Below are 27,251 nucleotides of genomic sequence, written 5' to 3'. Positions count from 1 at the left end.
CAAGAAAAGGAGGGGGATAATGAAGAGTCTTGAATTGAAGCTGATGAAACACAGTTGATTTCTGATGACGGGGTAGCCTTCATGGGCAGAGGCATGATGAAAATGATAGATGATTGTCACTTCACTTCAGACCGAGTGCAGAACGGCTTGGGTTGAGGAACTCTGAGTGAGACTGCTGTACACTGGTGATTCAGAAAAATTCAACTGTTTTAATTTTCATCCTTTCGTGTGTGTGTGTGTGTGTGTGTGTGAGTGTGTGTGTGTGTGTGTGTGTGTGTGGTAGGTGGAATTACTATTGTTTTTCTTCGCTATAATGATATAGTGTTCATTATCGACACTCACCATGAAGGAAGAGGCATAGATTGGAATGTAACCATCTCTCTTGGCACTCCATGGCATTGTCATAATTAACAGTAGATAAGCAATATCCAGACAAAAGAATATACAGGCAGAAGGGGTACAGCACAGTACGGTGTAGAAGAAATGTTTCTTTGTTTTATTTTGTGGGGTTGAAGTTGGAACCCAGGGCCTCCCACAGCCTAGGCAAGTGATCTACCATTGGAGCTATGTTCCCAACCCCACGCAACTCTTTTACTGTTTTTAATATGTTATATTACATTTAAGACTGGCGTTTCAGAGAGAAGGAAGAAGCACACGCATAAAATGCAGGTTAAAAAAATGATGACATCAAAAGATGGAAGCCATTGTCCTGTGACTTCTAATGCTGCCATCTATGTGCACTAATCTTTCCAATTTAGTAGACATCTATTGACTTTTTGTATATATATATGTATATATATATACATATATATATATATTAAATCACATGTTTAATACTTTCCTTTGGTGTATTACCTCCTTAACCTTTGATGGCTGAACCAATTTGTTTATAAGAGACAGCTTTGTACCATGAGGACATTTTTGGATGACGTAGGCTAGACGCTATAAAAGATACTATAGTGTGATGGTTAATATTATCAACAGGATCTAGAGTCACTTAGAAGACAAGCCACTGTCTTCGAGGGGGTTTAGACACTGGATTAGTTGAGGCAGGAAGTCCCACCCTAAGTGTGGGCAGGATCATTCCAGGAGCTGGGCTGCCTACAAAGGAGACAGTGAGCTGAGCAGCAGCTTCATCTCTGTCTGCTCCTGATGCAGATGTCATATGACCAGCTGCTTCAAGATCCTGCCTGATGGACTGTACCGTTCACCTGTGAACCAAAGGAACTCCTTTCTTTCTTAAATAGCGTTGTCAGCTGTTTAGTCATGGTGAAGAGAAGAGTAACTAATACCTATTGTTTAGGGAATTCTCTTTCTGCAAGATTCTGGAATTCGTGAATTTCAATTATTTATTTTTTTGGTTTTGTTTTTTTGAGAAAAGGTTTCTCTGTATAGTCATGGCTATCCTGGAACTCGATCTGTAGACCAGGCTGGCCCCAAACTCAGAGATCTACCTGCCTCTGCTTCCCAATGCTGCACCACCATTGCCTGTCTTTAGCCCCACATTTTAAATAAACAACACAGGTAAAGTTTCAGTTGCCATGTGTGTTTACTCTAGGTCTACAGACTATAAACTTCACTGCTAAGTCTTCTCCACGACTTTTGCAAATAACAGGTGCACAGCAGGCTCAATGGCCAAACAGGTCACTGCCTTTAGAGACAGTCAGTGGTTGGTCACTGTGCATCTGTCATTCAGCACACACTCAGAGAGCTGAATGCACAGTTATATTACCTTCTTCTCTCTTAGTGAACAGCCCCTGTGGTGATTTAAAAGTAGAACAATCAAAACAATGAACTGACCAACAGTGGAATGAAGAAGACATGAGAAATGATGGTGCTGGAGGCGGAACTACAAATGCAGTTACGCAAGAGCTCTGACTGTGGTCATATTGACACCCCTGGTGCTTGGGAGAACTCATCCACAGGAGAGGAAAGGATGGAGATGTCCCAGAGGCAGTGACTCAGAGGAACATGTCACATTAAAGAAACCCTTGGAGATCATTCATGGCACTAGAAGTACAAAGGATAAAGTGTTAGAAGATTATTTCAGCTTAGAAAGGCTATGGCAAGCTGTAGAAGCATAGAGAAGATGCATAGTAAGCTGTTGGGGGAGACGAGGGAAAGCACTCTCGAAACTACTCACTGAGTTTTGTGTGAAGCATCAGGAAATTTCTCATAATTACTGGTATTTAGAGTTGAAATGTATTAAGGAAGTATTTGTTTTCAGTATTTTCTCATTTTCCTAAACTGACTCTAAGAGAGGTTTTAATCTCTCTCTCTCTCTCTCTCTCTCTCTCTCTCTCTCTCTCTCTCTCTCTCACTCACACACACACACACACACACACACACACACACACACACGTGTGAAAGGCCATAGGTAATCATTACCTACCAATGATTAAAATCCTGTCCACAGCTCTGCTTGTATGGTCTTTTTTTTTTTTTTTTTTTTTTATGGTCCTGAACTCCTGTGCAAAGTGAGGCCTGCCTTCAATTAATTCTGTAGTGAAAGCTGGAACCTAAGCACATCTTGTCCTCATTTCACATATCTTGACTCCCCAGCTGGATTGTAAACTACTAAACTGCAGGAATAAGGCACCCCCTAACTACTTCTACACTGCCATTCCACCTACCACAGTACTGTTTGGTAAGTCTTTAGTTGGTACTTTTTGATTACCAGTTATTATTATCTTGAATGATAGGTCATTAATAAAGCCATCATAATAAATATTATTCCTTTTATTAGACTAGAAGCTTTACTTGTTTTAATTTTCATGGTTAGAGCTGCAAAATATGATCCCAAGATTGTGTCCTTCTAGCTCAAGGAAACACTTCTGGGAGGATAGTACAAACAGTAGCCTGTGAACTTGCTTTGTGTTTGTTCTGGTGTGTATTCACAGTAGCCTGATGTCCATCATTATCACCTAGAATAATTCCTGCCTCACCAAGGGCACGTTAATACTTATCAAACTGATTTAATTAATAATTTACTATGTATGAATGCATTGTTCATTACTTCTTTCTAAATGCTTTACACACATTTTCTAATTTATCTTTCAGTAGTCCTACGACTCCTATATTATAAACAAGGAAATACTGGTTCAGAGACATTAAGTAATAGAAGTAAGAGAAGGTGAGTCTAGGACTATCAGTTTCTGGTTCATCCACTGCACAGATGATAAACTAACATTGATGGCACCAAAGAGAAGAAAATGGGTTATCAAAAAACAGTATAATTAAAATGTCATTTCATTTTTTGTAAACCATCAAAGCCATTTTGATGAGGAAAGTTCTCATTTATTTTTGCATACTCTTCTATTGCAATTTCCTTCATCATAGCACTACTTTAAAAACTTGATTTATTCTACTTTATGTTGATGAGTTTTGTTTCCATGAGTGTCTGTGCACCACTTGCATGCCTGATGTCCTTGAAACCCATAAAAAGGTTTGGATCCACTGGATTTACAGACTAGAGATACAGATGGTTGTGAGAAACCTTGTGGCTGTTAGGAATTGAACCTGGATGTCTGTACTGCTGAACCTTCTCTCCCCCGAAAGGTTTTGTTGGTGGTGTGTTTCTTTGTGTTTGTTTTTTAATCAAAAGATGCAGTTGGAAGCAGTCAATGGAAAGACACATAACTGGTCAAAGCACTGAGAATAACAGAGTGGGTGCTCAGCCCTAACAGGGCATGGATATCACCCCCCTCTCCCCACCCTTCCACAAGGCTTGGAGAACATCTTGGAAGAGAAGGTAGGATGAAGTAAGAGTTGCAGGCTAGAGAGAAACTCTCTCTGTGAAATGCTGTCTTCTGGACAAGACATGGCTGTCACACAATGAACTCAGGGCAGTTTGGTTTCCAGTCTAAGAACTGCCCCTTCCCTTACTGAGGAGTTATGATCAGTTGATGGCTTCTGGGGGAGGAGAAGCATTCCTCTTGAGGATTTGGCCACTGAAGGATTCCCATGCTGCAGTGCATGGCCCCACACCCCTGCACATACGGGCAGCACTAACTAGGCTTAGCGGGTTATTAAAAAGAAAATAAGACCTGAAGTTAGGAGGGGGACATGTTGGGGAGATATGAGGACAGTTGGATGAGGGAAATGGGGCTTACATATGACCAAATACACATGTATACATGTATAAAATCCTCAATAAAGAACATCTTTTTTAAAAATATCAAGAACATAGTTCTTGTAATACTATCTTGAAATAGAGTCAATTATCATTATTTACAAGAATATGTTTATTGTTCTTTGATGGATTGTTTTGTTTTTATTTGACAAAGTCTCACTATGTAGCCTGGGCAGCCTTGAACCTGCTGTCTTCCAGCTTCGGCTTCCAGAATTCTTGATTACAAGTGTACACACCACATCACACTTGGATCAGTCTCTGTATTAAGATACCACTTTTATAAAACCCTTCTGCTGTATGAAGGGGTGTGTGTGTGTGTGTGTGTGTGTGTGTGTGTGTGTGTGTGTGTGTGTGTATGTGTGTGATGTTTCTTACAATTAAAACTGCTGGGGTTTAAAAAGTAACTTGTTTCTCCACTTTGGAGTTTCCCTACCCCAATACTCTGTGGGTGCTTGTGTCCTAAGAGCCTATTGATGGTAGCAGGGACTGTCCCCATAGCACCTCAGGCATAATATGCTTCTATTTGCTTTAATTTCTTTTTTTGTTTTGTTGTTATTGTTATTTTGTTTTGTTTTTTCATTTCTTTAGACAGGGTTGCTCTATGTAGTCCTGGTTGTCCTGGAATTCACTATGTAGACCAGGCTGGCCTCGAACTCACAGAGAGCTGCCTGCTTCTGTCTCCAAACAGCTGGGATTAAAGGCATGCACCACTACACCATCTTTGTTCTAATTTCTTACCTGCTAACATGATAGCACATCAGTCACAGAAGGCTTTGAAAGGAAATGTCATTTCATAGCTGAAAACTGAAATGTGCTATCTCACGTGAAAGGCTGTCATGGGCCACTAGAGTCTATGACGGAGAAGGCAACAACCTATTCTCATGGGAGGGCTGTTGCCACTCTCAAGTTAGCAAATGTCATTGCTTTATAATTGTTCTCTTTGTATATAATAAAATGTGCTTTTGAGAACTCATTTCCCCAACAAATATATGTGTATGTGCTATTCAATGGAAGGTTTCATTTGAATCCCCTGCTGAACAGAAGGTATTTTGCTGTCCAATATATCTCTGTGTGCTTCTTTCTCTCCTTCCCTCCCTTTCCCTTGATATTCTGAAAATTATGTGTTAAAACTTCATTTTGAAATGTAATAAGCCGGATGACAAGGGCATGGGTGAGAAACACTATCTCCAAGGCAAGGCATGGCTATTGTAACAAAAACTCATAGCAGCTGTGATTTTCTGTAGTGGGCCTGCACAAGGCTGAATCTGGCAACAGTCGGTCATGGATAGGAAAAGAATACACGTGGCCCCACTATTTTCTGGTGAAGTCTGGCCAATTGATGGATGCTGGAGTGGGGACAGTCATTGTCTTCAGTTGTGTACTCACTGCTGAGCTCACCAGGCTCCGATGGGTAGTTGGGTAATTCCCTACCTGTACTAGTTACTCTTCTATATGGGATAAAATACCATAGCCAAGGCAGCTTGTAGAAGAAAGAGTTTATTTTAGTTTACAGTTGACTAGATGTCCACCATTGTGGGCTGGGAACATGCATGGCAGCAAGCATAAAGCAGAGAGCAAACCAGAAGTAAGGAAAAGCTATAGATTTCTTTTCTTTTTGTTTTCTTTTCCTAGACAGGATTTCTCTGTGCAGCCTTGGCTGTCCTGGAAGTTGTTCTGTAGACCAGGCTAGCCTCAAACTCACTAGATCCATCTGCCTCTGCCTCCCAAGTGCTGGAACCAAAGGTGTGTGGCACCAACACCCAGTGGCTGTACATTTCCAAAGCTACTTGGATGTACTTCCTTCAGCAAAGCCAAGCCTAAACTTTTCCGAGCACACCACCAACTGGGGACCAAGTGTCCAAATGCCTGAGACTATGGGGTGCATTTCCTATTCAAACCACAATAACACTCACAGTCCCACAAGTGGTCTTGGTTAAAGGCAGTGGGGCACAAACCAAAACAAAAGACATGAGTATGGGAAATGCATTTGTAGGGAGGAGGGTTGAGGTCAACAGAGATGGGAGGGAGATAAAAGGTCCAGTAGTGTGGCAAATCAGAATGTGTTATATACAGTTATAAAATTGTCAAAGAATACATATTTTAAGATAAAAAGAATAAGAAATTCAGCAATAAGTAATGCCAGACATGGTGGCATATACTTTGGTCCTCACACTCAGGAAGCAGAGGTGAGTAGATCTCTGAGTTTGAGGCCATCCTGATCTACATAGGGAGTTTCAGGCTACCCAAGGCTACCTAGAGAGAGACCTTGTTTCAAAAACAAAAGCAAACAAAAAACCTAAGAGGTCAGGTATGGTGGTGCATATGTCTAGTCTCAGCACTCAGGAGGCAGAGGTAGTATGATTTCTGTGAGTTCTAGGCCACATGGTCTATATAAAGAGAGCCTGTCTCCAAAAATCAATTATGCTGTTTATTCTTTGAATTTACAGTTACTCTTTGAATCATTTCTTCGTTCCAGGTGAGTTCCAGGGACAGAAATCCAATCATTCGTTCTGATATTTGTTCTTATTTTAGATTTCTTGCTGTGTGCTATTGGTTGCCCTGGTTTTCACTCCACTTTTATTCAAATCTTCACCCTTGTCTTCTTTCTCTTAAGTAAGATTAATTTATTTAGAAGATCAAATGTACTTGGTCAGTACCCAGGTAACACAGCACCTGAAACAAATGTGCTTGGGACCCGAGATAAACAGTTCTGTCTATAAGTGGGGCTTTGTTGACATTAGGTCTCCTGGAGATGTCCCTCTCCTGGGTGCTCAACCACTGTGTGGATTCAGCTATTTAACAAATATTTATTGAGCACCTGCTATGTGTGAGAGCTGTAGATGTGGTGGGGAACAAGATAAACTCTCCCCATGTTTTCCCAAAGGTTACATTTTTACTTGGAGCAATAAACAAGACAGTAAGTAAAGAAATAAGAAATATGAGCCAGGCATGGTGGTCCACACACATAATCACATAATCCCATCATTCTGGGGACAAAGACAGGAGGATTGTGAGCTTCTGACCAGCTCTGTCTTTAAAGAGGAAGAGAGAGAGGAAGAGAGAGAGAGAAGGGGGGAGAGAAAATATCCAAATTTCTGGGCCTCAAAAAAAGAAAATCTTTCCCTGCTATTCTCTTACATTCTGTATGATACTAGAGAATTAACTTGACAAAACAAAAACAAACAAACAAACAAACAAAAAACAGATTAACGGAGGAAAAACACACACTTTTTATTTCATGTTAATATTCTACATGTCTTGGGGGATTAATGCATTTATTTGTGTGTGTGTATGTTGTGTAAATTTCCTCTGAGATCAAAACATTCCATCCTGCAGAGAGGTGCCTTAAGCAGGGAGGTAAACAACTAAAAAAAAAAAAAAAAAAAAAAAGCCTCAGGAAGTCCCTGAAAATGACCAGATTTACTAGACCCCACCCTGCCAGAGTAAACAGTAAAAGCTGAGACTCCTGAGCTGAACAGTAGATTTGACACAAACTCAGCTGCAAACAAGACTCAGATAGTTGTTGGCATTTGGTCTCCTGGAGATGTCCCTCTTCTGGGAGCTCAACCACTGTGTGGATTCAGCTATTTAACAAATATTTATTGAGCTGCTTGGAAGAGGTTCAGACATCCTAGGCACCTGGAAAGGACACTCTCCCACCTGCTGAGCTCCCTGCAGGCTGAGCAGTGTGCTCCAGGTTCCCAGCTTTAGGAGCTGTTACCTGTGCTGGGGTGGGTTTTGGTGATGCAGTAAGTAATCCTGTAATAACCCCAATAAAACTCATTGGTTCACCAAGTTGGACTTTGATGGTATTCATACTTTGATCTATTGAGGCATTCCTTTCTGGAGTGAGAAGTGTGTGTGTGTGTGTGTGTGTGTGTGTGTGTGTGTGTGTGTGTGTGTATGTGTGTGTTCATGCCACAGTACATAGGTGGAGGTCAAAGAACAACTTTTGGGAATCAGTTTCCTTGTTCCAGGTGAGTCCCAGGGACAGAACTCCAATCATCAATGCAGTCCTGGCAGCAAGAGCTTGGTTCACCTGGTCACATTATGTCTGAAACAAGAAGAGGGGAGCAACAAACACACACATACACATGCTAGTGCTCGCTCAGCTTATGTTCCCTTTTTAGACCATCCAGGATCCTCGCCAAAGGAATAGTCCCACAAGTAAGATAAGTCTTCCCACATTAATTAATGTCATTAAGATAACCTCCCACAGGTATGCCCAAGGGCCCTTTTCCCAGGTGATCGTAGAGTCTGTCAAGATGACAATTAACACTATCACATCCAGAAATTAATGTGCAAGGCAACACTTTTTGGCATCCTCTGAAACCTCTCACTATAAAGGCACCAGTGTCCTAGGATGGGATGGAAAAGACATTCTCTAAGCAGGGTGATTATGGAAATGTTTTCTTAGGAAATGACATTTGCTGTGAGAACCAAACCTAATATCTTTGGCAATCAACCCAAGATCCCAAGAAAAACATCTTCAAACAGAAGGAATAACACTCCAGCCTCCAGGCAGCAATGTGCCTGACCTGCTTGCAGAGCAGAAGATCAGAATGGCTGAAGAGGGGTATGTAGGGGTGGACTTGGAAAACATATGTTCAGGGAACAGCTGGGGCTGGATCATGTTAGGCCTTTGGAGGAAATTTAGGAGTTATTCCAAATGTGGTGCTGACCCTTGAAAGACAAGAAGAAAGATGACATAAGCCAATATATATCATTCAAAGGTCACTTCTAGTATGGACAGAAAATGCATGATATGAGATGATAAATATACATTTATTGAGAGGGAAGTGCTAGTTCTGAGTGTGATGTTCAACATTGTATTTTGAGGATAAAAATAGACTGGTGAATCTCTGGACGACCCCAGACCATAGCAGGATCAGGTGTTACATACAGTATACATGGAAGATGGAGGTTGATATAAAATGTATTAGGGGGCACTGGAGAGGTGGCTCAATGGTTAAGGGTATTTCCTGCTCTTCCAGAGGATCCAATTGTGATTCCCAGCACACATGGATGACAATCAACTGTAACTCAACCTCCTGGAGGCTCTGATGCCTTTGGCTTCCATAGGCACTGACACTCAAGTATACAAACTAATACAGATATATGCACATACACATACTTTCTATCTATCTATAGCTATCTATCTATCTGAAATCAAATGACCATGGCTTGCTGATAAAGTAGATACAGAAGAAGAGGGAAGAATAAAAATGCTTATCAAGACTTTGGATTGACTATTGTGGTATGATTACTAAGACAGGAAAGATCAGGGGGAGACCAAGTTGAGGTCTATTTGAACACGTTCCATGTGAGATGCTTGTTGGATGTCCTAAAGCAATGCGTTCTCAGGAGGTTGATATCTCTTGATTTCTGGTTTGGAGAAAAAAGTTAAAGTGTAATCAGATTAAGAGAAAAAATATTTTAACTTAAAATTATAATTATACCTTCATTTCTTGATGTTTGGGTCAACTGTCTCACTTAGGAAAACAAAGTAACTGTTGAGCAAAGGTTGATACATTTTGATTTTTGACAGTCATGATAGACAGTGCTTTTCAAAGCAGCATTTTCCAAGCATCCACCTAGGAATGCAACAATTTCCTGTGGATTCTGAAGCTGGTCTGATGGGATTTAATCACAATCCCATCACTTACTTTGTGATTATAGAAAGTTACTTGATTCTCCAGGTCTTAGTTTCCTTGTAGATAAAACAGAGATACTATTTATCTTGCAGGGTAGCATTCATCATAGACCCTGTATAGTCTAGATGAAAATTACATGAAAAAAAGAAGACAAGAGAGTTGAGAAGGGCATATTGTCTATGGCTTCCCAAAGTGTCCTTGACCCGATCTGGATCAGCCCAAGAGAAACTCATCAATGTGCTCAATCCCGAACTATAGGAGAGATGGTGCCCTTTCTATGTCTCTTCCATTTGAAGATATACTAAGAAGACAATCTGGTCCAGCTAGCAGCCTGGGGTGGATGACAATTTAGCTCAGAAGAGTGTTTGAAACCTTGGGTTACTAAGATTTGCCTTGCATATCCCACTATGGTTGCTGATCCTAGATCTTTTCAGAGCCTGTATTGTTTCCCTTGGTGGTGGTGGTTCTCTATACTGAACTGGCATATAAGTCTTCTGTCTCATTGTGTCAAAATTTATTTTGACCACCTCTCACTCTGAAATATTTCTATTATTATTTTCCCTTGCCTTCCTGGAATTTGTGGCTGTCAAACTAAATTGCAAGAACCAGCAACCCTGATTATAGAATAAAAGGTCCAACCACACTTCCAAGTTTGAAAATCCACCAAAACCCACCAGTCCCTGAGCTTGAAATCCCATCAATCCCTGGGCTTGAAATCCCACCAGTCTGTGGGCTCACTCCAAGTTCTGGACTTGAAATATCACCAACTCCCACCCTGGAAAACAATTCCCCTAAGACACCCTATATATACCTGTCACCTGCTCAGTTCCCTGCTGCTTCTTGCCAGAGCAGAGAAGAGACACATTCTTATGTGTCTCTTCCAGTAAATCTCTTGTGTGTTGTACAGAGTGACTTTGTGGTATTCCTTGGCTTCTGACTACCAGAATACCTTTCCCTTCAGAGCTGTAACACTTACACTGACATGTTAGTGGTTTATGATGTTTCTCTCTCACTTAATGTTAATTTTTCATTCATGATAACTGCAGGTCAGCTTCAGTCTTGTTCTAGTATTTCCATTCCCCCCTTGCCATTCAAGCCCTGAGATTGACAAAGGGAAGAAAGAAGAAAAGACGTTCCTGTCTTTTAAAGAAACACTAAACCAATGTACTCACACAGATTATCAGCTAAACTATGTTTCTAAGGAAGAGTTCATCTGTCCTGCTTGGCACAGACAAATGACATTTACAGTCATTGCTGGCCATTTTAGTCATTAGTCATGTTCACTAGGACTGTGCATAGATTTGGGGGCCTGTGGACTTTTAGCTCATCGTATCCAGAAAGTACAGAATGTAAAACTGTTGTAAGAGTTAGTAAGAGGATGCATATGGCTGTGATGGAAACAAAAGTGGTGAGAATAAACATTTTAAATGAAGAGGAAATGATGAGAGTTGCATGTGTATACAGGACGAATTGTTTCACAGAAGGAATAGTTCTGAGGGACAAAGAGAATCAGGCAGCAATTGAAGAGCTGGGCTTTTGCAATCAAGGGTAATCAGCAAGAGATGAGACAAAGTGATTAGCAAAATAGAAAGCCTGGCCCATGGAGTGAGCTGATCAGAATCAACACAGATGTCCTTTAGCCTGTGTTAATGCAGGAGGATGCCAAGAGTTTGTTTGTGAACTTAAAGGCTAAGTATGTTTGTGGTAGACCAAGGCCAGGCCTGCCTGCAAAATAAGAGGAAACCTCCTACAGGCTCTGCCCAGGTGTAGATAAGGAACGATGGCCGCAGGCTGGGCACTGCAGGCATTTCAAGGTCTAGACTCTGGATATTAGCCTGAATGAAGTAGCGGACTGAGTAAAATTTTGCCTTATATGGTATCATAAGTTGTTTCTTGCTGTTAATGTGGCTGGAGTATGAAAGAATGAGCCCACATTTCTGGGCAACCCTGACCTCCCAAGACATCTCACTCTTCAGGTTGCCAAGATGGCCAAATATATGGTCACTCTGTGGAAAACAAAGGAGGCAACAGACAGCTGCATCTGACTTAATTCATGCCCATCTTTTGCCCTACTTCTATGTGGCTTTGGAAGGAAATCAAAATAGAGCATCTTTGAACTGAACTCAAAACATCATTCTTGTCCATCCTCTCACCTAGACCAGACTCTATAATCTCAGGGTATGGGTAACAATGCTGCCAGGGAGACACTTGTTCAAAGCCATGGCCTCATCTAAACTGCCAAATGGATAGAAAATGAGGTTATTCTATCTGCTGAGGACAAGGGATTGCTAGCACAATAGATTCTTCAGTGACCTACTAGGGAGCAGAAAATGCCCAACAGCGTATCTATCAGTAGAGAAGGGACAAATACATCTGATTTAAAAGTTTTCAGAGCTATCTAACTCCTATTATGTAGAAGTAAGTTCATTTATTATAAATGTAAGCTCTTTATTGTCACATTAGACAATGGCAGCGAGGCCCAAATAGCATTTCTCTCAGCATGTCTCTCCCCAGACATGTTTACAAAAGCCTAAGATTCCTTACAGAATTGTTCCATCTATGCAATGTTAGTAAATTGTCATCCAATCTAAGACACTTTTGAGTGTAAAAGGAAGCCACACATATAATAGTCCAGAATAAAGTGGGATGATAGTTGCCTTTATGGATATGAAAATCCAAGCAGTTGCCTGTCCTTGTCACCTTTCAAAGGGAGCCTGGTCTGTCTGAAGCCTGGGAGAGAGGCAGCCAGGCTTATCAAGCTAAGTCTGGGCCTGCAGGCTGTACTCTATTGAGCATGTGACTTATATGATAATAACCCTGGGTTAGTGACTGGAGAGGCCCAGAGGAGGCAGGACATGACCTGACAGGCCTGGCCAAGCAGTTCTCTTTTTTGCTAGAAATGAAAGAGGTGATAGTGATCCTATTCTTTTCACATATGAAACACACTCCTATGTCATTATAACACCATATGTCATTACAATAATTCCCAACACCTAGAGAATAAGAGAGAAAAGTAGCAATTTACAAATCTTCAGCAATGTCCACCAATGGACATACACACCCTCACCAAGCAGTTCAGAGTCTAGAAATTTATTTTACACATATACTTGCACTCTTGTAAAATGATACATGCAGATGTCATTGATTACAGTAATGCTTCATTCACAAAAGACTGGCAAAAAAAAAAAAAAAGAGCAACGGCAGTAAAAGGAGAGGGGGGAAAACCTAAATGTTGACTAACAAGGAACTGCGTAAGTAAATTCCATAGTACAGCATGTCCATGGAATGTAAAAAGTGGACATAGTGAATGCTGTGACCTTCCAGTTATAGTTAGTGACAAAAGTAAGACTCCAAAGAATGTGATGGCATTTTATACTTTATGGGAAAGGTGGGGCCCAGGAGCTGTCTGATATTGTTTATACATGCCTAAAACATTTTTGGAAATGAATCCATTTTCAACTTTTGCTTTCTTTTGCACTTTTGAAATTTAAGCCATGTGAATTTAGAATCTATTTTGAAATGATATGAGATGAATGATAGCTCTTAGGATATATTTAGAGTAATTTGCTTTAGAAATAACTACTTTGGCTGGTAGGGCTACTGAGATTCCTTGAGCATGGTAAATTCAGGTTGAAGACACTGGGGATGTTATAGTATTGCATCCTCGAATTCCTATGTTGAAATCTTAACCTCCAAGATGAAGGGGTTAGGAGGTGTGACCTCTGATGTGGGAGGATGAAGTTAACTGTTCTGTCCTCCCACCGGAGACTGGAGACTATCTATCTAAAAGCCAGAAAGCCAGACACTATTAGCTGCTAAATCCACCAGAAACTTAACGGACTACAGACTTCCTAGCCTCCAGAACTGTGAGAAATAAATCTGTTGTTTATAAGCTAACCCAGTTTATGGTGTTTTGTTATAGTTATCTGATGGATTAAGACAGATGGTAAACTTCCCACCTGTCAGCAAACATCTGCTAGGTACTATGGGGATTCCAAATGTTAATGAAATCATTTACAGTTGTACAACAAAGTGGATATACTTAACACTGCCAAGCTGTACACTAGTAAGGTGCTAAATTTTATGTATCTTTTACCACAATTTTCTTTTGCTGATGTTAGCTGAGGATCAACCATTGACCTACTTCTTAGTTCTGCCACAGTTTCTTTTAAGTAGTAAAATGAAACAAACAAAGTCGCCAACCCACTTAGAGCCACTCAATACTTTACCTACAGGAAATGCTCAGCTAACAGCTGGTGAAAGGAACACAGCCAGTTGAAGAGCAAAATGAAAAGAACACATACAGAATCAAGCCATTGCTGGTTTTAAAAGGGGACTGGTGGGAGTACAGTACTGTGTGAGCACTTGCTTTGCAAAAGCTCGGCCCTGAATTCATTCCTCAGAAACACACATGCACACATGTGGGTAAATGTTTAAAGACAAAGGATGTCAGTGGTTTGTGTGTACCCTGTGTGATAGGAAGGAACAAAAATGACTTTAGATCCTGAGTCCTGGGTTCCATTCCTGGCTTTTTTCTGGTTAAGTGACTTGATTCTTCATTTGAACATTTGTACAAATGAGTTGACCATGCCTATTTTCTGGGGTTGATAACCCCGGAAAATAAAATAAGTCAAGCAGTGCACTTAGTAAAATGCTGGGTACACAGTGAGTGTTTTACATGTGTTGCCTCAACAAGGGCATTTAAGTGGAGCCTTGAAAAATGAGTAGGAATTTGGCAGCCTGGAAAAAGCCTAAAATAGGGAATTTTAATTTAAAAAAAATTGTTTCAATTAGGTGAGTTGTGCAAAGGAAGTCTTGGGGTTGATTAGAATTTTCATGAAAACGATTCAGAGGAATCTGATAATAGACTGGTAATATAGCTAAGTGTCAATGCAAAGATCTGAGTTTCCTCTGTTGTTTTTGTTTCTCTGTTATTTCTTTTAACTTCTTACAGCTTTTAATAATCCTTCTCTTTTAGTGTGCTGGGGATCTAACAAGAGCCTCAGGAACATCAGTAAGGAGTCTTCGAATGAGTTATATCCCAGTTTCTCTCTCTCTCTCTCTCTCTCTTTCTCTCTCTCTCCCTCTCTCTCTCTTTCTCTCTCTCTCTCTCTCTCTCTCTCTCTCTCGTGTGTGTGTGTGTGTGTGTGTGTGTGTGTGTGTATGTGTGTGTGTGTGTTATTATTTTAACTTTTAAAAATATTCCATAATGAGGACCTTCTTAGTTAGGGTTTCTATTGCTGTAAAGAGATAACATGACCTCAGCAACTCTTATAAAGGAAAATATTTAATTGGGGCTGGCTTACAGTTTAGAGATTTAATCCAATATCATCATGGCAGGAAACATGGCAGCATGCAGGAAGACATGGTGCTGGAGAAGGAGCTGAGAGTTCTACATCTTGATCCTCAGGCAGCCGGAAGAGAACTAACTTGAGTTTCTGAGACTTCAAAGCCTGCCCCCACAGTGACACACTTCCTCCAGTAAGGCCACACCCACTCTTACAAGGTCACACTGCCCAATAGTACCATTCCCTATGGGCAAAGCATTTAAATACATGAGTCTAGGAAGGTCATTCCTATTCAATCACCACAGAGACCATGAGTATTTTTCCAAGGTGGTCTTAGAATATAGCCTGGGGACTGGAAAGATGACTTAGTTGATGAGAGCATTTATTGAAAAAGCTTGCAGACACCGATTTTGAACCCTAGACTCCAAGTTAAAAAAAAAAAAAACAAGCTCAGCATAGCTTTATATGTACCTATAACTCAGTTGTTGGGTGGGGAGATAGGGAGAGAGGATTGCTGAAACCTGATGGACAACAGCCTAACTTCAGGTTCAGTGAGAAACCCTGTCTGAGAGGAATGAGGCTGACAACTATGGAGCAGGACACCAGATAACCTCTTCTGGCCTCATGAGCACATGTTTATAATACACAGACACACACACACACACACACACACACACACACACACACACACACACAGATACACACACCTGCAGTTGGATTTTTCTTTGGGCTGCCAAATAAAATCACAGAGACTTATTGATTATGAATGCTCAGCTTTAGCTTGGGGTGTCCCACTAGCTCCTTTAACTTAATTTAACCTGTTTCTACTCATCTACACTTTGCCTTTGAGGATACAAACTCTGGTCCTCATGCTTGATACCATCAAGTCTGATGATGAGCTTGATCCCAGGTAGCTACAGAGAACTGACTCTGGAAACTTGGCTTCCAACCTCTATACTGTGCCATCAAATACATACCCTGCCCCAGACAAATACATAAATGTAATTTAGATTTTTAAAAAAAGAGCAAGGAGAGAAATTAGGCCCACCCAAACATAATTTGCAAATATAAAACAAAACAAAATAAAAAATTATGGCATGTGCTTTGTAGATTGTTAGATACTTACATATTTATATGATTTCTCACAACTGAAAAGTAGGAATCAGCCTCATTTTTCACAGCTTTATTTCAAAAAAAAAAAAAATAAAAGCCAGAGGGGGTCAAATGAACAGTTAGTGGAACCAAGAGTTGAGCCTCAGCTCCTTTGCAAGACTATTCATACATAGCTGTTGTGCTAACTAATTTTATGCTAACTCGGCATGGGCTAGAATCATCTGAGAGGACGGAACCCCAGTTGAGAAGATGCCTCCTTAAGATTGGGCTATAGGCAAACCTGTAGAGCATTTTCTTAGTGACTGATGTGGGAGGGGCCAGCCTAATGTGGGTGGTGCTACCCCTGGGCATGTGTTCCCAGGTTGTGTACAAAAGCAGGGTGAGCAAGCCCTGAGGAACAAGTCAGTAAACAGTACCTTTCCATGACTTCTGAATCAGCTCCCGTCTCCAGATTTCTGCCTTTTCTGAGTTCCTGTCCTGACTTCCTTCAGTGATGGGATATGGATGTGGAAGCAAGAGCCAAATAAAACTTTTTCTCCCCAGATTGTTTGTGGTCATGATGGTTTTTGTTGTTGTTGTTGTTTGTTTTGTTTTTATTAAACTAAGACACTTGTGAATCATTTCCCCAAAGCCCCTTGGTTTTCTCTTAGCTTTCCATCTTTAGTCTTATGGTACTGGTTGCAGTGTTCTGTTCTGATAGCATGTCTTAGTCAGTGTTCTATTGCTGTGAAGAGGCACTATGGCCACAATAGCTCTTATAAAGGAAAACATTTAACTGGGGCTGGCTTGTGGTTTTAGAACTTTAGTCCATTGTCAACATGGCAGGAAGCATGGCAGCATGCAGGTAGACATGGTACTGGAGGAGCTGAGAGTTCTTCGTCTGGGTCCTCAGGCAACAGGAAGAGAAAGCACTGGGCATGGCTTGAACATTTGAAACTGCCACTCACACTGACACACTGCTTCCACCAAGCTACACCTATTCCAACAAGGCCATACTTCCTAATTCCTGTCAAGTAGCACCACTCCCTTATGACCAAGTATTCAAATATATGAACCTATTGGGGCCATTCCTATTCAAACCACCACACAGCAGTGGTCATTTTTAGAAGAAAACAGTAATGGGGTTAGGTCATTTATACAAACAAGAGAAAATGATAGTATTATTATTTGTAGTTCTTAGGAATTTTCTTACTAGGTCTAAGAGACATCTAATAACCTACACAAATATGTAGGTATGGTTTGTTTTTGATAGATTCTCATGATTATAATGAATCATGGATCCCTGTCTTTAAACTGATTTGTTCTTAACGTCTCAGGTCATGCAGCTCACCGCTGCTATTCCTTTCTCTAAACCTGCTTACACAATGAACAGAATTACCATCATATAGGGAAACATGGAGAGACAATCCTACACATATAGGAGAAAAAATATCTTTAGACTTAATAGGGCTGGAGAGATGGTTTATCAGTTAAGAGTCTCTTGCAGAGTATCCAGGTTTGGATCCCAGTTCACAACTGCCTGTATCTCCAGCATATCTAGAACCCCTGGCCTCAGAGGGCACCCACACTAGTGTGCATATGCCTTCATGAACACATACACATAATTGAAAATAAAAAGAATGAATCTTCAAAGTTTAACAGTTGAGCATACTTCATCTGTTTCCTTATTAAAACAGTTTTCCAAAGCCCGTGTCTTCATACTTATGGCCTCCTTTAAATGCTGGTGTGAGATCTTGAAGATTTCAGCTTTTATTCTGTTCTTTGTTTATAACCCAGACTGTCCTCAAATTCCAAAGCACCTGAGGAAGACCTTAAGCTCATTATCATCCAGCTTCCACCTCCCAAGAACCAAGATTAAAAGTAGGTGCTACCACGCCCAGCTGGTTCAAGAATTCTTTTATCCTAACTGAACGAATCAGAATACAACTATAAGTGATACAACTTCTGGAGGAGTGATTCCTTTGCAAATAAGTAGAAGTGTCCAAATGTGATAGTGTGAAATTTCTTCTTATTACTATTAATTTTAAGGAAAGGCTTCTCTCTGGTTTGTAATCTTTTTACTGCTGTGGTTCACACACACACACACACACACACACACACACACACACACACACACACATCTACTACTGTTATTACTACTATTGCCACTTCTAGTACATGGATGTCTTTCAATAGTTTGTTGCCTGGGAGAAGATAAGACTTACACTGTGGACCGGGAAGACTATACATAGCATCTTAGCTAGCATTCTAGAATATTTGTTGTTGAAATAATTTTAGCGAACATTTGTCCAGACTTCATTTTATATATTAAAAGAAAAACAAAACAGAAAGACAGTTAAATTGGTAAACACATAAAACTAGATGGTTGCAGAAGCAGCATTGAATCCATTTCCTTTAATCCTCACGTTGAGCTGTGGTTAATGCATCAGAGAGTGAAAGCCTTAAAATAAACCATAAAAGAGACATCAATTGAACAAGCTGCTCTTCACCGTCAGCTCCCTCAGTAGTCTTTTTGATACTTTGGTTGAAGCTTATAGCTTAGACTCTTCTGTACCCATTACCTACCTTTAGAGTTTCCTTATCCAGTTATTGAGCATCTTAATGCTATTTCTTAGAGGGAAAGCCTATTACGAACCCTCTCGAAAGGAAGTCATCGGGACAGAGACTGCTTAAAGGAAAAGGTTGCCAACATCGATGGAAACAGCAATGGGAAAGAGGTTTCTAAAACATAAGTTATGTTAGGGACTGGCAAGATGGCTTAGCAGGTAAAAGCATTTACTCTGGAGCCTGAAAACCCATGTTCAATCCCCTGATTTCACACAGTGGAAGGGGACCTTACTTCTGTCAATTTGACCTTCACACAAACGCTGTCATGTGTGCACCCGCATTCACACATTCATGTCCCGCGCTACCGTCTCGCCAGCAAGAACGACGCAGGACACTCAGGATCCTTCTGCAGTAAAGCTTTAATGCATCTTGAGAGGGAGAGCATAAGCTTACAGAGCGGAGACCCCGAACTCCCAAAAACCCATCCCTTATATAGGCTGGCAACCGCCGCCTCAGACGTGTCACCCCCTGACTGGCTGCAGCTCATCAGACCATATGACGCCACGGGAGAGGCAGAGACCAAGGGATGGAAAGTTACCCAGCGCCTGTGCACTAACTTGTTTACCATTCAGTGCCTGCCGGATGCAGGCGCCATCTTGTAATGGAGAATGCAGGGACAGCTCCCTACACATCCACATAAAATAATTAAAAAAAAAAATGTTAGTTGGCAGACAAAGAGCTTAGTGGGCAGAGTGATTGTCAGCCTTTAAACAGGAACCATCCAGCCACTAACTCTTCAGCTATGCATGTATAAAGTCAAGTTAAAGAGTTACAGTAACACTGAACTATTATTGAAGGATTTTCCTTTAAACCCATACAACAAGGGCTAGAAAGATGACTCAGCAGGGAAGAGTGAGTGCTACTTGTCTTAGTTACCTTTCTATTGTCCTGAAGAGACACAATGACCAAGGCAACTTTAAAGGGAAGACTTTAATTGGAGCTTACAGTTCCAGAGGGTGAGTCTATGACTGTCATGCTGGGGAGCTCAGCAGCAGGCAGGCAGGCATGGACTAGTAGCTGAGAGCTTGCATCTTATTTGCAAGTTGAAGAAGAGTTAGAATTAAATGGAAATCTCAAAACTCATCCACTGGGACACAACTCCAACAAGGCCACACCTCCTAATTCATCCCAACAGTTCCATAAACTGGGACCCAAACATTAAAATATATGAGCCCATGGGGGCATTCTCATTCAAACCACCACACTGCTCTAGCAGAGAACCTGGGTTTGATTCCCAGTACCTACAAGACAGCTCACAACCATCTGTAACCCACAGTACCAGATACCATATTTTGACCTCAAGGCACCAGGTACACATGTAGTGTGCAGACAGGCAAAACACCCATACATATACAAAACCAATTAAACCTTTTAAAAATCCAAGTTGTTTATTACATTTAGTGTGTATGTGTTGTGTGTATTTGAGCATAAGTATATGTGTGCAGGTCAGAAGACAACTTTTAGGCACAATTTCAAATTAAGGTCATCAGGCTTGGCAGCAGATGCCATTATCCATGGAACTATCTGCTGGACCTTGTGGTTTGATCAGTCACTAATCCTTCAACAGCCTTGCCAACTTAGTTAAGCCCTGTATAGTGTTAAGAAAAGCAAACAAACAAGTGGTTCAAAATTTTAAAGACTTACGCAGAATGGACTCAAATCTAGGTTTTCCAATCCCATAAATTCCATGTGCTTTTCATTTCACTACTTGTCTCCCCCCAAAAAAGCCCAATGGCTGGACATCACAGTTTTACAAATTGTAGGAATTGAGGAAAAGCCGTGAAGGTGGTGTCAATGTTATCTTAAGACTGTTTCCTAGGTTATGTGACAGGCGAATGTGAGGCTCAGTCCTCCCGACTGGATAGAATTTGAATGGTATTTAGATGGTTCATTTTTGATAGTATACAATTGCTTCTTTTATTTTTTAAAATGTTTCTCTCTTACGGGAATACATACAGTCCCCGACTGACTAAGGAGAAAGCTGATATCTATGCAAAATTCGGCTTCCAAATTTTAAATCCTAGTAGGATACTCAGCTATGCAAACACAAAATGTGAAGAGGCCTCCTCCAGATCCTATGCTCCACAGGACCTGGAAGTGCAGAGCTCTGAGCAAATGCCCACTGCTGATAGCCCAGGGCCATCCCCAAATGTGTTCCCCAAAACAGAACAGAAAGAAGGGAGAGGGCTGGATTACATATGAAATGCCATCTTTCCAAGCAGAGAAGTCACTGTCCCTTTGGGCAGAGAAAATGAGGCAGTTGAGAGGAGCCAGGAGACCTCAGGGGTGGCATGTCTAACTTATTATTACTTAGGGCAGATTGTATGACTTAATGCAGGTGAAACACTGAAGGCCTGATACAGAGTTAGCATTTGATTGATGGGAGCTGTTTTAATTAGAACTCTGCAGGCTCCTTCCTGGTTCCAGCTTCTCTGTTGTGATTGGAGCAAGAGAACACATCTGTCTTATTCACTGCTGTATCTTCAGACCAAGATTATATACCTGCAATAGAATTGTACTAATAATTTGCTATTCTATTGCAGGTAAGGATCTAATCCTAAAATCTCAGTGACTCTTATTCTATGCATCAGTCACTAGCCCTCAATCTACTACATCTCTGAGAGTTTGGGTTCTAAAATCAGACAAAAACATTTGCAGCCATACTATCAATTGGCGTCATATATTGAATTCCAAAATTCAAAAAGGACAGTTCACTTAGAGCAGCAACATGAGTATAATTCTCCAATGATGTTAGTACTAATGAATTTTTCTTTCTCCACATATGCTGGTCAGTTTTAGTAACAGTGACAGTTCTTTTTCCCTTCCTTTGCCTGTCGTTGTGGGCTACGTGTCCACAGCAGTGCTATCTATACTAAGTTCTTTAACTTTGAAATTTTAGGGAACAAGTTTAGTGTTGTCATGCATTCTCATTGTTTGAGGAAACAAACTCGTTTTCACCTAAAAGCAAAACCTTTCCCTAATTCTTACTACATCGAGGAAGAGAAGGCAGTCTCAGATGGTCACATGGCTGGGGCATGAAATTAATAAGTTGCACTTTTGAAGGTGCCTTTGTACAGCATCATCATATTAAGGCGATAGCCCATAGAATCACAGCACTCACCATCCCATATAAAGCCAGCAGGTTAATACACTCCAGAAGATAGCATGCATAAAACCAGTAGCCTGTAGAAGATTTTCATTAGAAAATATAAAAACTTACATTGGATGATAGAAACAAATAGGCTAAAGACACACAAATATTTCTGAAACCAAGTAAAAAAAAAAAAAAAAAAGAAGACACAGTACAAAACAAAACAAACAAAAAAAAACAAAACCAACCAACCAACCAACCAATCAACCAACCAACCAAAACCAAAGAAGTCCAAAGACACCATGAGCAATATTTCATTTGGGGCGGGGGTGGGGGGGTGACTTCAGCAACTCTCAAAAGAAGGTTTCTTCAAGACTTAGACTTCCATTGTGTCCACTGTTTCAGTCTGGAATCTAAAAGACTCCACTTAGTGTCTGACTTACTTTCCTGTTAAACAGGAACTGGAATCTGAACTTTGCTCTCCAAAAGCCAAAGGCCAACTAATTTAGGAGGAGACTCTCAAAATCAATGATGGTTTCTTCTACTTTCATTAGTCCTGTCTACAGTGATTAAAGGATCTGATTTCCAGATAAGCGATGATCCTGGTGGCTATTTTTTACAAATCGCATTAATTTCTATACTCAGATCTGAGCCCTGGTGGCATTCCTGAGGCAAGTCTGGATTCATGCAGCATTCCAACCCTGAGTGCTTTTCAAGTTTCCAACAGAATCCTGTCCAGATGAGTGATGATACCTTTATTGTAGTAGCCTCAAGGTGTGGAAGTTGTTTCCTATGGCCTAGGTATGGCCCAGCCTCTCCACTTGCTGAAACATCTGCAAATACTTTGTTCATTTCAGAGACATCTGACCACAGAAAGGCTACCATCTGGACTACCTCCTTTTTCCCTATTGTTCACTTAGAGCATGAATGATCTGGGCAGGCACTCATTGAGACAGAAACGGGAAGGCCTGGGGAATAGAGTGCCCAGAACTTAGTTCTGAATGGTATTCCCTCCCATTCATTAATTGATCCACTCACTCAAACCTTTATCACTCATTGGGTGGTGTGAGGAAAAAAATAGTCTCTGCCCCTGAACAAAGAGCAACCTATTGCAGGTTATATTTGTTTCCACATGGTGAATTATATTTATATGCTCATAGTGATAAATCATATTTAAAAGCATCTTTTATGTATAGAGTTCTACAATTGCTTTAATTCCTCTATATCTCTTACTTTTGGTAGCCACAGTGTCTAATGGAATGTTTCACTCAAACTATTGTGTTTCACATCTTAAAACTACATAACATTGAAAGCAGCATTCTATAAAGGCTTTTGCTAGATAATAATCATTAACTTAAAATTGCAGAGAAAAATCATGCTTACAGTTGTAATATCTACTCTTTGGAGGCTGAGGCAGGGGAATTGCCAGGAATTCAAGGCTTGGGCAAGACCTTGTTCAAAAGGCAGGGGTGGAGGGGAGTTTTGGATAGATGGCTTAGTGGTTAAGTGAGAGCTTTTTGCTGCTCTTGCAAAGGACCAGGGTTTGGTTTGTAGCACCATCATTGTGATCTACAACCCACTTCCAGGTGGATCTGATGACCTCTTCTGGTCTCCATGAGCACCAGGCGTGCACATGGTACACATACATACAAAAACACAAATACCCATACATATAAAATAAATCTTTAAAAGAATGAAAATACATTTTAAAAATCTTCTAAGAATCTTTGCTTGGTGAATTGTGTAATGCAATAATCAGATCCCTTCATATGCTTTATTTGCTCTAGGCCTAAATGTTAAATTACAAAGCTGAGTACTTAATTACCATTGGGAACTATTTTTTAAAGGCGTTAATTCAGTTGGATAATTTTATGCTCTTACTTGACATTAATTCCACATATTTTATATATTTATATATTTATATTATGTACATATTTTAATAAGTTACATACAAACTCTTCTTTTATGATAATTAAATCATACAAAAATCAAATTAACTCTGTTCCTGGAGTTGCTTAGTGATAAATTAAACTTTCAAAGAAGTAGGAGATTCAGGGTGTGGCCCATCTAGAAAAGATTTCAATCCCACATGGTCCTGTTGGGGCACATCTATCCGCATGTCTCTCCTGCAGAAATTTAGACTAATCAGGTCACTACATCCTGACACAATAGTCTCTGCCACTCATTGTTTGAACTATGTTGTAATGTCAAGAGACTTCAGAGGCATTAGCAACAGGAAAAAGAAAACACTTTAAGGCCAAGGCTATCCCATGGGTTCAGCAGGACATAATATCTTGTATAGATAGATTCATCAGATAACATATCCTACCAAGGAGTTCAGCCAAGGATTGAGCCAAACTGACTATATCACATTCCCCAGGGTACTGCAAAACAGACAATGTTTTGGGAGCTAAGGGTCTTCCAGTTTGCCTAGTTGTTGCTTTCTTCCCTCCCTCCCCTCTCCCCCTCCCTCCCTCCCTCCCTTCCTTCTCTCTCTTATATTCTACATGATTGTCATGCCTTGGCTGCTCTTCATAATGATACCTTGGAAAGTGACATCAATGGATTCACAGCTCCATCAGCCTGGGTGCCTAAACATCACCAGGCTCCACCATCTTCACCACTCATTGTAGAGCAATACTGTTAACTGCAATTGGGAACTAAATGCATGTCAAAGGGCAGAAGGAGCAGATTAGTTCTTGAGGACAAATAGTGCTGCTGAAAGTTTCAGGAGGCTTAGAGAAAGACACATTAGAGAAAGGCATCCCTTTCCAGGAGGATACAAAGTACCTGTCTTGTCAGGGTAAGTTGGGGATGGAGATCTACCCATCTCCTCTTCAGGTGTCAGTATGCAATCAGTGAAGTGAACCACAATGTAGGACCCTGGCAAAAAAGGGCCAAATAGCTTTAAAGTGATGACACGGGACAAGAAGAAAAATAAGGTAGCTTAGATGAGGAGAAAGACAGAAAGTATGATGTGTTTTTGCCTTTATATGATATTTTAGATTTAAGTTCGAGTCCAAAGCACTCTATGGGCAATTCTACCAGTGAGCCAAATCCCAGCCCTGCCTTATGATTTTCTAAATGCAAGAGACTGATTAAAGTCTAGTATCTGCTTTCTGATTCCAGTTAAAATTGGCTAACTGCATTATCTGGAGCTTTCGTTCCATTTCAGGAAAGCCCTTTCTGTTGACTGTCATTTTCTTCTCAAGGGTCCTCTACCAAAAGCAAGACAAGGTTTTTACATTTACACAAAGATGTGTGCAAGGCATTAGCATTCCTAATACAATTTGCATTTAAATAGAGACCATTTCAACATTAAGCAATCGGGTTTGTCTCTCTATAGCACTATGCCCAACTTTAACAATGCCCCACACAGTCAGTCTCAATGGGCCCAATAAATTCCTAATCCTAGATGTTCAGGCATTCAGCAGCAGGACATTATATCTAGAAGGTCTCTTGCCTTCAAGATTGTATGCATCAAGAAAAGAGTGATCAAAAATTAGTTTTCTACTAGATACTTCATAGGCCAAAGTTCTCAACTCTTTTAGAAAATGGCACAAATACAATTAGTCTACTAATATATAATTACTAATATATACAATTATGTTATTAATGTATAGGTATGATAATACTTGTTATTTCAAATCTCCATTGCACACAATATTTGTCAAATATTTGTTATGAAGTTCCATAAATCAAATGTTTTATGTAATGATACATAGTCTCTTATACCATATACCAGTACTTGATAAACCCTATACAAATAATATTGGCAGCACAGTTTTAAACATTATCCTTTTGCATTTTTTAAAAGTTTGTAATAGTTGACTATATACCTTCTTCCTCAAACATCTCAAAGCACCTGTGGTAATGGTTGCCCTGCTCCCCACCCCCCGGGATGGAATGCTGGGAGTCTTATTTATTCTTTACCAGAATCATAAGAATTGGAAGTGGGGAGACAGGATTCACTTATTTTAGTATATAGCTGAACTCATCAGAGGGTATCCTTTACACATTCATTCATTCATTCATTCATTCATTCATTCAAGATTTTAATTTGATGTCATGTGCCAGGCACTTAGGTTCGTCTTTATTGAACACACACCACATGAACATTACAATCTACAGAAGAATCTTATGAAATTCAAGGTCTCAATTTGTATGGTATTTAATCCTGCTTCATAACTGACAGACCTACCAGTGAACTGATTGTATACTAAATGAGTGAAATACAAAAAGTTGACGGATACACTACTTACTCTCTTATATATGTAGATGGTATTCACATGTCTATAACATAAGGCATTCTTGACGTTTTCCTGGCGTAAATGCTAGCGTTTTAAATGCCTAATTAGAAGCTTCCTCCACGTATTATTGTTGAGCCCGCACAAGATGTTCAAAACCGTGAAAAGCTGAATGTAATGGCCTTCTTGTTAGGAGCTGGAATTTTTTTTTCCCAGTTCATTGTTCTTTTAAGTAATCCGTTTGTACCCATACTCTTAACTGAATTCATAATTGTTTCCCTTGCTAAAGCAGGATTCCAGACTTGAATGCATAAATTAAATTTCATGCACACATAGGAAAGACTGCTAGGCGAAATAATATAAACAAATTAAAGGCCCCTTTTAATGACCTTTGATTTCCATGATAGTGGTCTTTGAAGTTACCTACTAGGCACAGTGGTTTTCACTGTGTCTGGAAACCTGCCTAATAGAATCCAGTCTGCAAACCCTGAAGGTTGCGGGGGTTTTTTGTGTGTGTGTGGCTCCCCTCCTCCCCACTGCCTCCTGGACACTCCCTTGGAATGATTCTGACACCCCAGCAGGCCCTGGCCTTGAAGGGGCAGGACCACCTCCAGCTACCCAAATCCGTGGGGCAGCCGCTGCCACCTGGGCAGAGCCTGAGCCGGGTCGGGTGGTGGCTGCGTGACTGGCTGCACTCCCCACCCCGACGCTGTGGTTATGCAAACTGATCTCATCGCTGCTGCTCACGACAAGCGCTTCCCGTCGCCTGCACGCCGCATAACTAGGGGCCCGCCCCTAGGTCTAGGAGCAAGGAGCCAGAGCAGCAGATAAACCTAACCCGGTCGCCACGACGCCCCTCGATTCCTTCTGTCGTTCTTCAAAGGTCACAAGGTCACAAGGACTGAAACTCCGGGCCTGACCATTGTGCACTGATGACCTCAGCCCCTCCCCCCTGCCCCTTGCGCGCGCACAGCTGCCACCCTGTCCCAAGTCCTTTGGAGCTCCTTCGGGTCTCGGGGTCAGTCCCTCGGCCCGGTGCTCTCCCTGCCTGCCCCGCCCACCCTGTTCTTGTCGCCGCTCAGTGTCTGCCTTGCAACTTCCGAGCCGGAAACTTCCAGG

The 27,251-nt window shown here is 40.8% G+C and overlaps 1 long non-coding RNA gene across 1 annotated transcript; it reads right to left on the bottom strand.

The window, feature by feature from the left end:
• Positions 1 to 5,613: 5,613 nt before the first annotated feature.
• LOC113832892 lies at positions 5,614 to 27,055 on the bottom strand. Its single transcript, XR_004772199.1, has 3 exons — positions 26,148 to 27,055; positions 24,676 to 24,768; positions 5,614 to 9,517 (listed from the first exon to the last, which is right to left on the bottom strand). It is a non-coding gene; the product is annotated as an uncharacterized LOC113832892 (long non-coding RNA).
• Between the last annotated feature and the right edge of the window lie 196 nt (positions 27,056 to 27,251).

This window comes from Cricetulus griseus, assembly GCF_003668045.3.
Source record: "Cricetulus griseus strain 17A/GY chromosome 1 unlocalized genomic scaffold, alternate assembly CriGri-PICRH-1.0 chr1_0, whole genome shotgun sequence".
Taxonomy (NCBI): Eukaryota; Metazoa; Chordata; class Mammalia; order Rodentia; family Cricetidae; genus Cricetulus; species Cricetulus griseus.
The sequence above is the reverse complement of the archived record's forward strand: the minus strand, read 5'-3'. Positions and strand labels throughout refer to the sequence as shown.